The sequence below is a fragment of the Meriones unguiculatus genome, chromosome 3 (assembly GCF_030254825.1).
Source record: "Meriones unguiculatus strain TT.TT164.6M chromosome 3, Bangor_MerUng_6.1, whole genome shotgun sequence".
Classification (NCBI taxonomy): Eukaryota; Metazoa; Chordata; class Mammalia; order Rodentia; family Muridae; genus Meriones; species Meriones unguiculatus.
This window is the reverse complement of record NC_083351.1, coordinates 151335277-151349967: the sequence shown is the minus strand read 5'-3', so window position 1 is coordinate 151349967 and position 14691 is coordinate 151335277. Positions and strand designations below refer to the sequence as shown.

The following is a 14691-nucleotide window of genomic DNA, read 5'->3' as shown; positions in this document are numbered from 1 at the left end:
CTTCCCTCCCTCTTCTCCTCCCATTCCCCTCCCACAGTCCACTGATAGGGGAGGTACTCCTTCCCTCCGCTCTGACCCTAGCCTATCAGGTCTCATCAAGACAGTCTGCATCATCTTCCTCTGTGGCCTGGTAAGGCTGCACCCCCTTCAGAGGGAAGTGATCAAAGAGCCAGCCACTGAGTTCATGTCAGAGACAGTCCCTGTTCCCCTTACTAGGGAACCCACTTGGAGCCGGAGCTGCCTTGAGCTACATCTGTGCAGGGGTTCTAGGTTATCTCCATGCATGGTGCTTGGTTGGAAATTATCTTCTTAAAACTAAAATTCAATGTGATATGGATGAAAGATGAATGTGTTCACTGAAATCTGAGTCCCAGTTCCCTCAACTGCAAGACCTCTTTAAGCACATTTATACAGACTCTTAGAGCTTCCTTACCTATGCAATTATGAGAATTCTACTTATGAGAATTAAATGTATAAAAACATATCTAGTCTTTGACAACTGTTGGAACGTATATGTTTTCATGTCTCTAAAAGAATTTCTTTTTAATAAGCTAGAGGTAATTTTTGTGGTAATTTGGCCCTAGATCAGTCCGATTCTGCTCATGTCCTAAGAAATTAAGTAAGGTAGAAATTAAAAATCGGGAACTGATTTCTTAGATGGAAATGTTTGTATTCAAACCTGGAGTGGATGTTCATAATTAGTCAAGGCTACATTTGAATCCTTGATTCTCATGTGTCAGCCTTCTTAGTACAAGTCTAAGAATGGAAGATGCAGCCCGATGTGTTCTGGCTTGTCGATATATATTACCAATGTTATTATTAAAATTCTTAATAGAATATATGTATGCATGTATGCATGTATTGTTTGAAGTTCCATGCTTCTTCATGTTCTCATTAGTTACTATATGGCACGTAATGTTGAAGTTCTGCCTTGTAAGAGAATTATCTAGAGGTGCTAGATAATGTAACAACAATGGGATTTATTTAAAAAAAAAGAATTTCTTTTTATTCTTTGCATCTACCACACAATAAGATCTTAATACATAATTTGATGATGATGATGATGATAAAATTATCTACAAAAGGTAGTTATTAACAACCATGTTAATTAAGCCAATTAAATGTTTTAGGCCCCTTTTATTGATAGCCACACCAAGAGTGGGCTTGTGACTCTGGAAAATCTTTTGGTACCCAGGGTCAGGGATACAGATTTTTTTAAAGGTACAAACCACAAAGATCACAATTTACATCCAAGTTGAATGAGAATCAGAGTAGCCTTGAAACATTCATTCCTGGCAGAGGATAGTAATTATTTTAAACATAACATGCTAATTAAAATTTACTTATACCTTTTCTAGCTATTTTAGTTTAGTTAGTTTGATTAGTAGTCTAGACTATTGCCAAAACCATGGAAATCTCAACTGTATTGCTTCACAGTATTGTACTATATCTCAACTAACAGCTGTAAGGCAGATGTGACTGTGTGGGGAGGGCAATAGAGGGCCGAAAACTGTCTAAGCAAATACAAAATGGATCCAGAAAAAGATGGCAGTACCTTAGTCATTTTAATGATAGGTAATAGATGGATGGATAGATAGATAGATGGATAGATACATACATACATACATACATACATACATAAACAGACAGAAAGATGATAGACAAGTGATAAGTGACAGATGAGACTGACACAGACACAGATAAAATAAACATATAACAGATAAAATAGATGGTAAGTAGAGAGATGAATGCTATGGAAAGTACTTTCAACCAATGGAAGGCTTATCAAAGTCATCAAAGTGAGGGCACAGGGCTTCTGCATCCTCCACAAGTGTAAGCACACATGAATGAACAGCTGTCTCTCAGCCAAGTGGTGAGTTCCATCATTATCCAGGTCCTTAGGCGTACATTTCTTGCTTGAATAATGGTGCTCAGCTTGTCCACCTGACTAAAAAAGAGTGGATATTAACTAATGATATTAACAAATGACTGTGACTCAAACAAATCGTCTGTACAGACCAGTGTTATTTCTTCTGAGTTGCTAGTGCTGAAAATGAGAAGTAGGAATGAGCTGGGTTCCTAGGACAATCCTGAGTTCATTATTTATACATTAAAGCCTCACAGGATTCAGGTAGGTTACAAGATAAAATCCATGCTTCAAGTCTGCTTCCAAGATAAACAACTCAAGGATAACTACAAACGAATGTTCATATCAACAAAGAGAGCTGCTGGTCACAAATACAAGTACAATCGTGTGTGTGTGTGTGTGTGTGTGTGTGTGTGTGTGATGAGCATAGAAGCAAACTTCCCAGAAGAACTAAGAGGCATAATGGGAAGGATATGCAAGAACAGAAGGGAAAACATTGTTGGAGTACATTAGATACTACATGAAAACATCCTATGAGCAATGTGCAATAGATATATGATGATAACAGCAGAGAGGCAAAGACAGAAATGGCAGGACCCAGCACTACCAGGAGCATCCTGTGGCAGTGAAATATCATAGATGACACATCTCCTTTACCCTTCCTCCTCTCCTCGTCCTTTGTTCTTCTATTTTCTCACTTCCTTCCCTCTTCTATTTCTGGTCTACCTATTAGTTTCTTCTTGCTCAGAGCTCCTCTCCTTCTGCATAAAAAAAAAAAAAAAAAATTGTTCATTCTACTCTGTTTATTTTGAAGCTAATTTTATCCCCTCCCTAGCAGGAGGTAAGGACAGCCGTTCTCTTCTCAGACTGATGAAGACAGCAGAGGATGCTAGCTGCATCCTTGGATCAAATGTCTATGGCACAATCACTCCAAGGCAGGTATGCTCCTACCTGTGACCAGCTAATTGTCTCCCAGCAACACCAGAGTATACAAGAGCCTAAGCCTCTGGGTTCCTCCTAAAATACCCTCCAGTCTTCCAATTCCTGGCCGCACACATGAGGAAACGTGTGACTTTGTGTTGTCCCCAGGAAAAAAAAGTCCATTTTGTCCAAGTAGACAGGAATCCTGTAAAACTCATCAGAAACAGTGCCAGTTATTTGAAGCACAAGACGTCAATGTCCATAGTTATTGGTGGTTTCTAAGTTGTCTTGAGTCTCAGGAAAGAGAGAGGATTGGATCATCAATCCTGAGAAGTTTGCAGGTGTCATTACTTATAGTAGAGAAAATGTATCCAGTGATATCAAAGGAGATGAGAGGATTCCAGCTGATCACCAACGTCTCTTCTATGCAAGCATAGCTGACCGGCATTTCTAAGCTTCCTCTGCAAATACCTCTTCTCCAAAAACAGCTTTTAATTGTAGATTGTTTATCTACCATGCACAAGGCCCTGAATTCAATCCCCAACACAAAAGAAAAACCCATAACATAAGATCAACTTTATCTGAATATACAAAAAAACTCTTTTATTTAATGTACAAAGTTTGATATGTTGGGGAGCACATGGACCCACAAAGCTACTACTACACTCAAAGTAATAGATTTTCATCACTCCAAAAAAAAAATGTCTGTTTCCTTTGAGAGGCTCTGTATCACTTTGGTTTTGAAGTTTAGTTTTGTTGGTTTATGCGTGCGCACATGCGTGCGAGCGTGCGTGCGTGCGTGTGTGTGTGTGTGTGTGTGTGTGTGTGTGTGTGTGGATGGGTGGGTGGGTGTGGGTGGGTGGGTGGTTTTAATAACTAGGCCATAGGCCATTTAACATAAGATATATCCTCAACAAATATCCATCAACAGGTATAAGAAAATGAAAGTAAATAGATACAAATATTAATGATGCATGTGTGATTGACAGATTTCACAATGAGAGATTTACAGACAATGTAGATCAGCCCTCTACAAGAAAGCAATCTTGTCACTTGTGACAACGGAGAGTATTGTGCTAAGTGAAATTAAGTCGATCATGTGTGGACAAACTCTATAGGATTCACCTTACAAATGTACCCAAAGTAACCAAACTCTCGGAAGGAGAGAATACTGTGGTGATGAAGGGAGGGAGGAAATGGAAAGTGGTTCAGTTGGCATGAAGTTAGTCATGCAGAATAAGGTAGCCGTGGAGAGCTGCTGTCCAACACGTTGCCAGCCGTGAACAGCTCAGCCCTGTTCATTTAAACGTTCCTTTCGATCGACCTCAATCTGGCCAGTGGAATGTGGAAGATAGATATACTTCTTATGAAGAATTGGCTGGTGTAATTGAGGAAGCTGAGATGTCCCACAGGCTGCTGTCTGCAAGCTGAAGTGCCAGGAAACTGATGGTTTAAGTCTACAGTGTGGGTCCAACTACAATTAACGAGGGGGGCGGGCTCCTCTCTCCTCTGTTTCTCTATTATCCAGTCCCTCATCGGGTTAAACAGTAATCAAATGGGAGATGGCAATGACCTTTACTGAAGCCCCCGCCATTCTCATCCACATCCACCCTCACAGACACACCCAGAAAGAGTATTTAAGCTCCAGTCCCTGAAGCCCTGTCAGGTCGACACATGGATTTCCCAGCAGGTCTTCCTCGTGGAGCCCAGTCTACTGCATGCAGACAGTGAGATCACGTCATCTGCCCTTTATCTTCCCGAGCCGCCTTGATGTCTTTGTTTAGCGTTTAAATCATACAATCTTTGGTTCACAACATGTTATACATTATTTCCTAAGAATAACTGGGAATTCATCCTAGGAAATCTGTAGTCTCACTGACTACTCTTTGCCTTTTCTCTTTTTTAAAAATATGTTCTTAATTGAAATAGAACTACATCTCCCCCTCTTTTATTCCCTCCAACCCCTCCCAGGTACCCTTCTCCCAACACGTCCCCTGCCCCTCTCTCAAGTTGACACCTCATTTTTTATGTTATTATTCATACACACATTAAACATACATATGTATGTCTATGCACAAAAATATATAAATACAACCTGCTGATCTGGGTTTTTGTTCGTGTGTGTATATGGTTATGTGATTTCTGGGCTGACCATTCTGCATTGGACAGCAATATGGGGGCTCATTCCTGAAACAGGCTAATAAAAAAAAATCTATATCAAGATAACACATAATTTTTTGCTGTAGTTTTCATAAGATTCACTCTTTCTTTCCCGGCTCCCCTCAGTTTTTCATTAGTACACAAGTAATGGGTTTCATTCACTCACCAATACTTTGTTTTATCTGGTCCTTCTTCCTTAGTCCTCTCCCCCATTCCCTTGCCCCATTCCCTTTGATTTCTTAAAAAGCACAGCGATTCGCTGAACCCTCCACACACATACCTTATTTCCTTCCGAAATCACTACTGGGATACCCGGCTCCCACATGATCTGCCCTCCCGCCACCCTCCCTATAGGATAGACCTTGTGAAGCTGGACCTCTTCTGCCCCCTGCTGGTCATATGTAGCAGCTGTCTGACTCCAGCTAACCCTGCAGCTCTGCAGTATTCCAAAACAAAACTGGAGAGGGATCACCATTCAAAAGCGGAGACAAGCCAGAGTCCAGCTCTCTAAAGCTCTGTATCCTTTACAACACATCGGTTCCACCTTTCTTCTTCTGGATTTAACTTCTTCAGCTTTTTCATTCCTTTAAGCTAATCTCCCTCTCTCTCTCTCTCTCTCTCTCTCTCTCTCTCTCTCTCTCTGTCTCTCTCTCCCTCTCTGAAGTTTCTATCCTCACTGCTCAAAGTCATCAGTTCAGTCTTGTTGATAAATGGGGTAAGCCACTGCCTGAAGCCTGAATTTTTGTGGGACTCAGGAAATGACACATCTGAATTCTATGTTCCTCTGTCTCCTAAACTCTCTTTCATGATGACTGACATGACTTAGTTTATTAAATAAAGATGTGATGAGCTTGTTCCGTGTAACAAACACAGTCCCAGGCACCGAGAAACATCAGTGAGCAAAACACGGGGAAAATACTTTTATTCCACAATTAAGGCTTCCTTTACATGCAGATATGTGTAGATTTACATAAACACTGAATTATTCATATGTGCTTTCAGAGTTCTCTGTGTAGGTCGCGTGTCAGTAGGTGTAGAGAAGGAGCTGTTTAAGAAGCAAGGCTAAACTAACCTGGGTCCAGAGGGGCTTGCGGAGACTTTAGCACCAACATAGACTGGACCTTGGCCCCCTACACAGATGTAGCCCATGTGCAGCTCAGGCTTCAATGTGGGTGCCCTGGTAATGGAGGGGGGGCTGTCTCTGACATAGGCTCTGTTGCCTGCTTTCTGATCACTTCCCCCTGGCGGGGCTGTATTGACAAACCACAGGGGAAGAGGATGAGCTCTGTCCAGATTTGACTTAATGAGCTGGGGTAGGGGTGGGGGGCTCCCTTTATCTGAGGAATAGGGAAGAGGGCGTGAGAGAAGAAAGAGGGATAGTGGGACTGGGGGAAGAGGAGGGAGGGGGCTACGATTAGGATGTAAAGTTCATTAATCAATTAATTAATTAAAAAACAAAAATCAACAAGAATGAAGAAGAAGAAAAGAGAAGAAGGAGGAGGAGAAGGAAAAGGAGAAGAAGAAGGGTTACCTTTACCTGGCTGTTCTATGAGCAAAACATAAAAGCTCTCACCGTAGCACAATTTGATAGAGGATATAAACGCTTTGAAGCCACAGAAACATGTGTTTAAACGTTGGCTCTGTTATTCACACGCTCTGTGACCTTGAGCCAGATTCTTAACCTCTCTGAATTTCTATGCTTTCACCTGCAGAAACAGAGAAATCGATATCAATTTATCTGGATTGGAGCGAGAGATCGCATGTGCAGCCCCTGTGCAGTATCTGGCACAGAAAGAGTCTCCGCAGACGTCAGCCTCCTTTGTCATTCCCAGAGCAGCCAGGTCTGTGGCCAGGGACCCACCAGGAAGCCAGAGTGATACTAATAACATGGTCACTGAATGGCTGACGCTGCTGTAACAAGGGATGGAGATTTTTTATTTCACAATTAGAGTTGTTTTCGTGATTAGCGAAATTGCCAGACCTCATTTGTGGTCTGATCATACCTACTCCTTTAGTGAGCACAGCCAGCTTTGGCGACTCAGGGTGCCAAGCACAGCAGTTCTGTTCTCCCAGAGCCCTGGAAGCTGCTCAGGGCACTGAGGTTTCACACGGGCTTGAACAAAGGCCTAGCTAAAAAGTTATCAAGGCTCTGGGGCGTCAGAGAGAGAGAGAGAAAGCAGACACTGAGAGGAAGAAAGAACTACCCACCCCGTGTCACTTCCCACATCTGATGTCATTCTGTGTCATTTTATTTACTGCCTCTAGGAAATCAATTAAAACAGTGCTAATTTATGGGTCTTAATGAACAAGGTATTATGCAAACTGTTTGTAAGCATGGCAGGCTTCTGGAACTGGAGAACACTCAAAAGCGCAGTCACCTGATGTGACATGCTCTCCCTGCCGCCTTCCCTTCCCGATTCCAGAAGGCCACGGGGAAGGAGCTGAGCGGGGCCCAGGAGGAACAGTCCTGGAGCTTGAGGTGGCTTCTGCGTGACAACAGGGGTTCGAAGGAGACCAGGGTGTGAGCAGGCAACGAGGGGGTAGTCTTCTAACAGGGACTAGTCTAAGCGGGGTAAGTGAAGTAAACGTTATTGTGGAGTATGAAGACGGTCGTTTTTTTTTTTTCTTTTTTCAGTAAACATTCTTCCCTGGTCTCTCAGAGACAGGAGAGATAGAGGTGGGAATAGGTGCAAACTGCATGTGGTAACATTTCACACACACACACACACACACACACCACAGACACGGATACACACGTTCACACAGATACACACGCACGTGCACACACCAAGTGTCTGACTGGAACTTCACCTGAGTGTTTTGAGTCGGCAAGTGAGAGACAGACTTAAGGTGCCACGTGCTTCTCTGTTGCTCCTCCAGACAGTCGTGTACCAGATGGCAAGACCTTCAAGGTTGTCTTCTCCCCAGCTTGGAGCCCAGGGCTGGCTTATAGTGGACACATCAGCAGCTTTCTTTCGTAAAAGGAATCCGTTGAAAATGGGGATACTGTTTCGGTCGTCCTTGGGGACAGATGAGGATGGTGATAAATTATGACTCGGTCTGCATTGTGACCCACAGCACAAGAATGGTGGCTAGACAGGGTGATCCTGCTGGAAGAGCAGCCGGTAGCACGGGGCTCCCTGCCATCTGTAATGGTTAATCTATCTGTACACCCAGGAGAGACTAGACCATCACAGAGAAATGGAGGCAGTCCCACAATCCCATGCTTGTTTATTTGTTTGTTTGCTTGCTTGCTTCCTTGCTTTTGGAGACAGGGTCTCACTCTATATCCCAGAGTAACCTGGAACTGTACATAGTCCAGGTGACTACAAAGGCTTGGCAATCCTCCTGCCTCAGCCTGCTGCGTGCTAGGATTGCAGACATGAGCTTCCATACTCCAGTACCTCTCGTGATTTCTCAGGGGTGAAATAATGGGGGGGTAGAACGCAGAGAGGCAAGGGAAGCAGCTACTGCCTGGGTTCCCTGCCCGGCTTCGCTCAGACATTCACGGAATATGACGCTGAGCGCAGCGATGAAGCTCCATGTCTCAGTGCTCCGACATGAAAAAGGTAGGCACATTCTATGGCCTCCATCAAAGGAGCTTCGGGAGATGGGATGCAAACAAGGCAGGATGTATACATCCGTGCCTCACCTGTGTTTAGTCACAGCGCTGTCCTAGCGTCAGGATGGCTGAAAAGCCCGTGCGCTGAGAAGAGAAAATGCCAAGAAGAGAAACCAGCTCATGAAGAATGTTCCCTGTCTCTGGCCACCTCAGGCAAGACCTGGCTGGGAGTGGTAATTACTGTAATTAAAAGCAAGTTTCAGTGTCTCTGAGAAGCAGGTGGGACCGAGCCACTCGTCAGAATTTCAGTCTTGTGAGAAAGTGGTGCTGTAATAGGCCATAAAATTGTTCTAACCTTCCTTCCCTAAGCTGTCACATGTGGCCAGATCGATGGCTCCCCAGCACCTGCCGTGGTAGTAATTCCGGCTTGCTTTCAGCAGCCCCTCTGGGCAGCTGCACCGTGCCAAGAACAGCTCGGGGGACTGATAAAGAGACATGAGCGCTAGAGGCACACAACCAAGGCTGAACTGAGTGAGGACAGGGGAAAGGAGGGCGAGCCAGTGTGCTGGGACAAGGGAGGGGAGAGAGGTAGACAATGAAAGCCAGCATGGCTCGGAGAGAGACGCTCTGGCTTCAGTATCTCTCTGACCCGGGAAGAGAAATAGCAATGGAAAGCATGTTAATAGCAGCAAGATCTAAAGGCAATTCTTTCTCTTCTCCACTTTGCGCAGGGCCTGGGTGACGCATCATCTGATTTGTGTTCTCTGTACTCCCTGGTATTTGCCGCACAGGTATCTTCGTTTTTTTTTTTCTCTCCAACCTTTTAGAGCTTAGTAACTGCCTGCGCCTTTCTTGAAGCATGTGTTGGAGACAAAGAACACGGGAATGTGTCATTTCCTATAAAGGCCAGAAAGGGTGTCGTGACCAGCGGAGTGCTAAAATGACATTTGCACTTAGGTGACAAACCAGCCCATCCAGTTCCAGGTAAAGGCCCGGGGCTTCTTCCAGTTACTGTAAAACACCAAAAAGTCAAGGCTGCCCTCCTCAGGCCACTTTGGGAATGACAGCTGATGCTCCTGATGGAGGATGGGGAGGGGAAGTCTTTGCTGCAGCCAGGTAGATGCCCAGGGCCTTGACCTTGAACAATATTTTCCATGACACCAGCAAGTTAAGAAACAGCCAACCAAGAAAGAAACCGCTTTATCCTGCTCAACCCAGCTGCCTTTCTATATAAAACAAAGCCTTTGAAGTCTGATTTCAAATAAAGAAACTCTGAAGGACAACACTAAAAGAATTTAAAATAGACACATTAGACTGACATACCATCTGCGGCCAGACAGGACGCACTGTGAGGGTAGAGAGGCAAGGAGCCACTTCCCACCTGGCAGAGGAGGAAAATGTGAACATGACAGTCAAGACACGAGGTCACTCTGAGCTTCATCACCGGATGAACAACCTGAAGCCAGGCAGAGCGCAGCCCCACCACCAGACTGAGTTTCTCCACCCATAAAATGAGGCTTCTGGACCAAAGGATGTCCAGGGTCTTTCCATTCCAGACATGCTGTGATCCACAGCCTTTATTTTGTACTCTCGGGTAGCAGGGTAAGCATCCTGAGAGAGACAAAGGAAGCAAAGAAAAGAAAGCAATAAAATAAGAATGCTACACCAGCCCCTGGTTCACCCCAACTGACTCTCCCCAGGATTTGGGGACAAGCTCTCCACTCGTGCCTAACACGAACAATGACACCCTAAAGGTCATTTTCCAACACACTAAAGTCACGATATATTTGTGTTTCTCTAATTAACAGGCACCGGAAACCTCTATACTAGACTGTAGGGACAAGCCAGTGAATCCTGGGGACAACTCTAATTTCCATGAAGAAAAAAAACATCTACAGCCTCGACAGCCACTCTCAGTGAGATAAGCAGGTTGGCTGCCGAGCGTGCTTTGAAGCCAGCCCTGGGGAGTCTGTCTCTGTTTGAATCCCACACCGTGATCTCCTTTCCCTCGCACATACCTCTAACCCAGGCGAAGTGAACGCCTTTACAAAGTGCGGGGCTCTCTCTTTACTCAGCAAGCCCACAAATACTACAGTCAACTCTGGGGCTCTTTCCTTGGCTCTTGTTCTTATGGGGGGTGAAGAGATAGCTCCCACTAGTTCTGCTTTAAGAAAAGGCTGAACGAGTGATGCTGATTCTGAGCAACTAATACTAGGAATTGTTAAGTGTGTGGGACCACCAGCCTCTGGCCCCTAAAGAAAGTACATCAAGCAGATAGGCTCCAGGACAGCTTGCTTGCCCAGCTCTCCTGCAGCTTCTGTTTGTCTCCCTGCCCGTGCCTGTTACAGGGGAAGAAGTGATCCTGCTCAGATCAAGGTGTGTCCAAAGGAGAAAGAGCACACTGCATCCTGTCCTGGCACAGCCCACTCAGGGTCACAGTGAGAAACCCCGCACCTGAGACACTGCTGCCCAGCTCTCTGGGTGCTGGCCTAAGCCACTCAGACTGCAAGACATAGCATATTACATTTTCAGATACCATCCCGGGACCACATAACACGTCCACCTGCCTTTCTCTGACCTCGTCGCTCTCTTTATCTCCCTTCCTGGTATCACTCTGTCTCTGTTTTCCTCCTTTTGTCTCGTTCTCCCACCCTCCCTCCTCACTTTCTCCCTCAGAGAAAAAAAAAAGTACATCACTTGGGTTCTTATGGCTTTCTGTCATACTGTTAAATGGGATCTTTACACAAGCATTAAGACCTTTGCCAGTTCTTCTCCATTCCATTCCCTAGGACACATGCGAGGGTGTGAAGCCTCCAAGCATACCCACCCAAAGCGCCAGCTGTAAGAGTCCTGTCTAGACATATCGGTTCCACATCCACTCAGCCCTTGGGGTATGTTAGAAAGACCTTACCTTCTCCCACAGAGTGTTATACTCAGCCCTCCCCAGCAAATAAAAATAAATAAAATAAAGATAAAGCTTTTCCCCGGCTGTACCAAAGCCTTCGCAATATCAGAAAGAGCACCTTTATTAGCATGGCATACAGGCACTAGCGCCAAAGCCGGCACTCCTTTTGTTAGAGGGAAAAATGTGGATGAATAAAAGATAAAACAGGAGTGGAAAGAGGCTAACGTATGTAAGAAGAGAGTCCGGGAGGGGTAATGTTTGAAGACACAGAGATGACAGAGATGTCATAGAAGCCAAGTGGGGCAGGGCAACAGCCAGACAGGTGGGCAGTCGTGGCTCAGGGCATCTGAAGGTGCCAGAGAACATCATATTGTGAAAAGACGCAATGCTGCTCAACATTATTACTGCCATCACTGAAGAAACTCCAAAGGAAACGTAGCATGGTAAGCCCTTTCGGCTTCATTCATTTTGCCAGGCTGTCCTTTTTTAAGCTGACGTCATGCTTTGTATATTCTAAATATGAGTCTTTTATCAGACAAGTACTCTGCAAATTTCTATATGTACCTATGGCCCACAGTTTGCTTTCACGTGGTCTTAAGACACCATTAATAGGGTCTTTCAGGTCAGGGCTTGGAAGATGGCTCGTTAGGGAGTGTTGCTACTGCTCAAGCACGAGGACTTAAGTTTGGATCCCGAGTCTCCGTGTCAAAACTTAAGTGCAACAGCACACATGTAATACCAGCGCTGGGGAGAGGGAGGGGAAATCCCTGGGGCTCACTGCTAGCCAGTCTAGCCAAATAAGTGAGTGTCAGGTGTCATGAGAGATCTGTGCCAAAACATAAAAGAGAGAGTAACTGAGAAATATATCCGGCATCAATCTCTGACCTCCTCCTCATTCACCTACACGTTTGTGAATACACACATGGAAACGGACACGCGTGCACAACCACACAGACACAAGGATAGACGGATAGGCAGATAAATAGACAGACAACGATGAGTGCTGTGGGGGGTAATTGAGAAAGACCACCCAGTGCTGACCTCCAACCTCACATGCACAGATATGAACACACATATTCGTGCACGCGGAGAAAGAAAAGTGTATTTCAAGAGACAGGCATTTCTAAGCTTGTGTATGTGCCGTTGGGCAATTTTATTTTTTCATGATGATCTGTGGCATTTATATTACATACAAAGGCTTTGTTTGACTTATACCGTGTTTGCGTCTCAAGTTTGTGCAGCTGGGGGCTTACACATTTAGGTCACCTGAGGTAATTATTTTTACGTTAGCGGTGGGTCTGACCTGGGAGTTATTTTATTTCTAGTACATCAACACCCAAGTATTTCAGCCCCACTTGGGAAAAGCTATACTTCTGCCACCCAATTATGACATTGTTGTGGACAATTGGTGGCCCACAGGCATGCAGGCTGATCCCAGATTCTCGTCTGTCTCATTTCTCTACATGCCTGCATGCCTATAGATGCTTCTCTATGGAAAAATACAAGTAGCGAACAAATGCATAGGGTTATGCATTGGAAGCTGTTTGTGAAACACACCTATAAAAGTAGATGATGTTTTAAATATTAAAAATTTAAAGGGCTACTGAGAATTTGGAGCAACTCTTGCCGGTTGCTGGTAGAAGGCAGAGTCTGGAGATCTCTAGACAGGTCATACAGAGCAGACAGCCCTGTGACCCAGCCATCCCACTTATAAGTTACCAAGAGAAGTGAAGACACGTGGCCATGCAACAGATGAACAAACCCAAGCCCATCACAACGGTGGAAACTGTAATAAGAAAATGATAAAGCAATACCTTCGGTGAATCTGGGGAGTAGGAGACACTGGGTGGAAGGGTCCATGCTCAAAAGGCTGCATACTGCCTGAATTTTATTTTTCTGATGTTTTTTTTAAATGACCAAACACTAATGACAGGAAATAGTGGTTGCTGGGGGATGAAGGTGGGACATTGATTATAAAAGAGCATGAGAGAACTTTCTAGATAATCAAAATCTCTGTCTGAATTTTGGTAGTTACATGACTGGGTGTGTTTGTCCAAGCTCACAGAACTGTGTGGCTGACATGGAGAATCTCACTTACGTGGAGAAGACTGTAATTGGTTTGGCCTAAAAGAGCACACACGCTCACTGGCAGACGCCAGATCAGCAACGGAGTGGAATGAGACAAGAGAAAGCTCTCCAGCCTCAGGTGCCAGCAGCTGAATTAATGTCGTTTTATGTTAATTAAATTTATTAATATAACTCCATGCTAAGAGTACCTGTCTCCTAGTTCTGATATTCCCAAGAGGGAAGGGAGCAGGGGAAATATGCCAATGTGGCAAAATTCTATGAAGCTAATTACCGCAGGAATTTGTGTAAGAGTGAACCAACACAGGTGTTATACTCACGTAACAAATTAAAAATACCAGTCTGAAGAAGGGGGAGGGAGGGTGGGATCAGCAGGGGAGGAGGGAGGGATACAAAGTGAATAAAGTGTAATTAATTAAAAAAAAGAGAAAAATTTCAATTAAAAAAAAATACCAGTCTGCAGAGAGCTTTTGCAATATACCCAGGAGAGCTTGAACCTCACCAGACAAAGCAGGGATGGTGGTTATCCTGAGCTTTTGACACCGCTCTTCTCCAGGCGGGCGTTGGAGGGCTCCTGGGCACCTGAGCTTCATTTTCACCGAGTCCTTCTGTGCCTTCTTTCCTCCTCTGCTCAGCAACTGCTGTCCATGGTCTCTGCTTGGTGGCTAAAGAAAGGCAGGGCATGGAATCGCCATCCCGGCAGGGCGGCCCAGGGCTCCCGATTCTGCATCGCAGGTTCTCTAGGGAAACCCTGCAAGCTATCGACCTTCAAGATGGCCTCGGTCAGACAGAAGCCGACATCTCCCATGCCCAGACCATCAGACCCGGAGGTGTGCACTGATCTCAGACCTCAAACATAGGCGTTCTTAAACCGGAAGGCATCCGTCTGTCCACTCCTTGACTCCAACCTTAATTTTTAACAGTGTTTTCCGGCCTTCCCATCTCATCCCAACTGGCCCCGTGTCCCACTCTCCATGTGACCCATACTACGACGGTGTCAGAGTGCTGGCCGTGCAGCTGCTGACCTTTGGTGCCCGTCCTGTGCCCTGCACATCATGGAGGCACCCTCAATATGCGTTCAGTGCATCCCTCACTTAAACGTTACCCTGAATATTTCCAAATAAAACAATGTCTTCAAATACAACTCCTTAGGAGATAATGGATAGTCTCTGAAATAAAATCTTCACACTC

General features: G+C 44.9%; 1 long non-coding RNA gene across 1 annotated transcript in view; it reads right to left on the bottom strand.

Annotated features, from left to right (window-relative positions):
• Positions 1-5917: 5917 nt before the first annotated feature.
• The window catches only part of LOC132652813 (uncharacterized), a 44490-nt gene continuing 35716 nt past the window's right edge, over positions 5918-14691 (bottom strand). Inside the window, exons 2-3 of the long non-coding RNA XR_009590369.1 lie at positions 14003-14165; positions 5918-7968 (exon numbers count right to left, since the gene is read on the bottom strand). This is a non-coding gene — a long non-coding RNA (uncharacterized LOC132652813). The remainder of the gene's footprint in view (positions 7969-14002; positions 14166-14691) is intronic.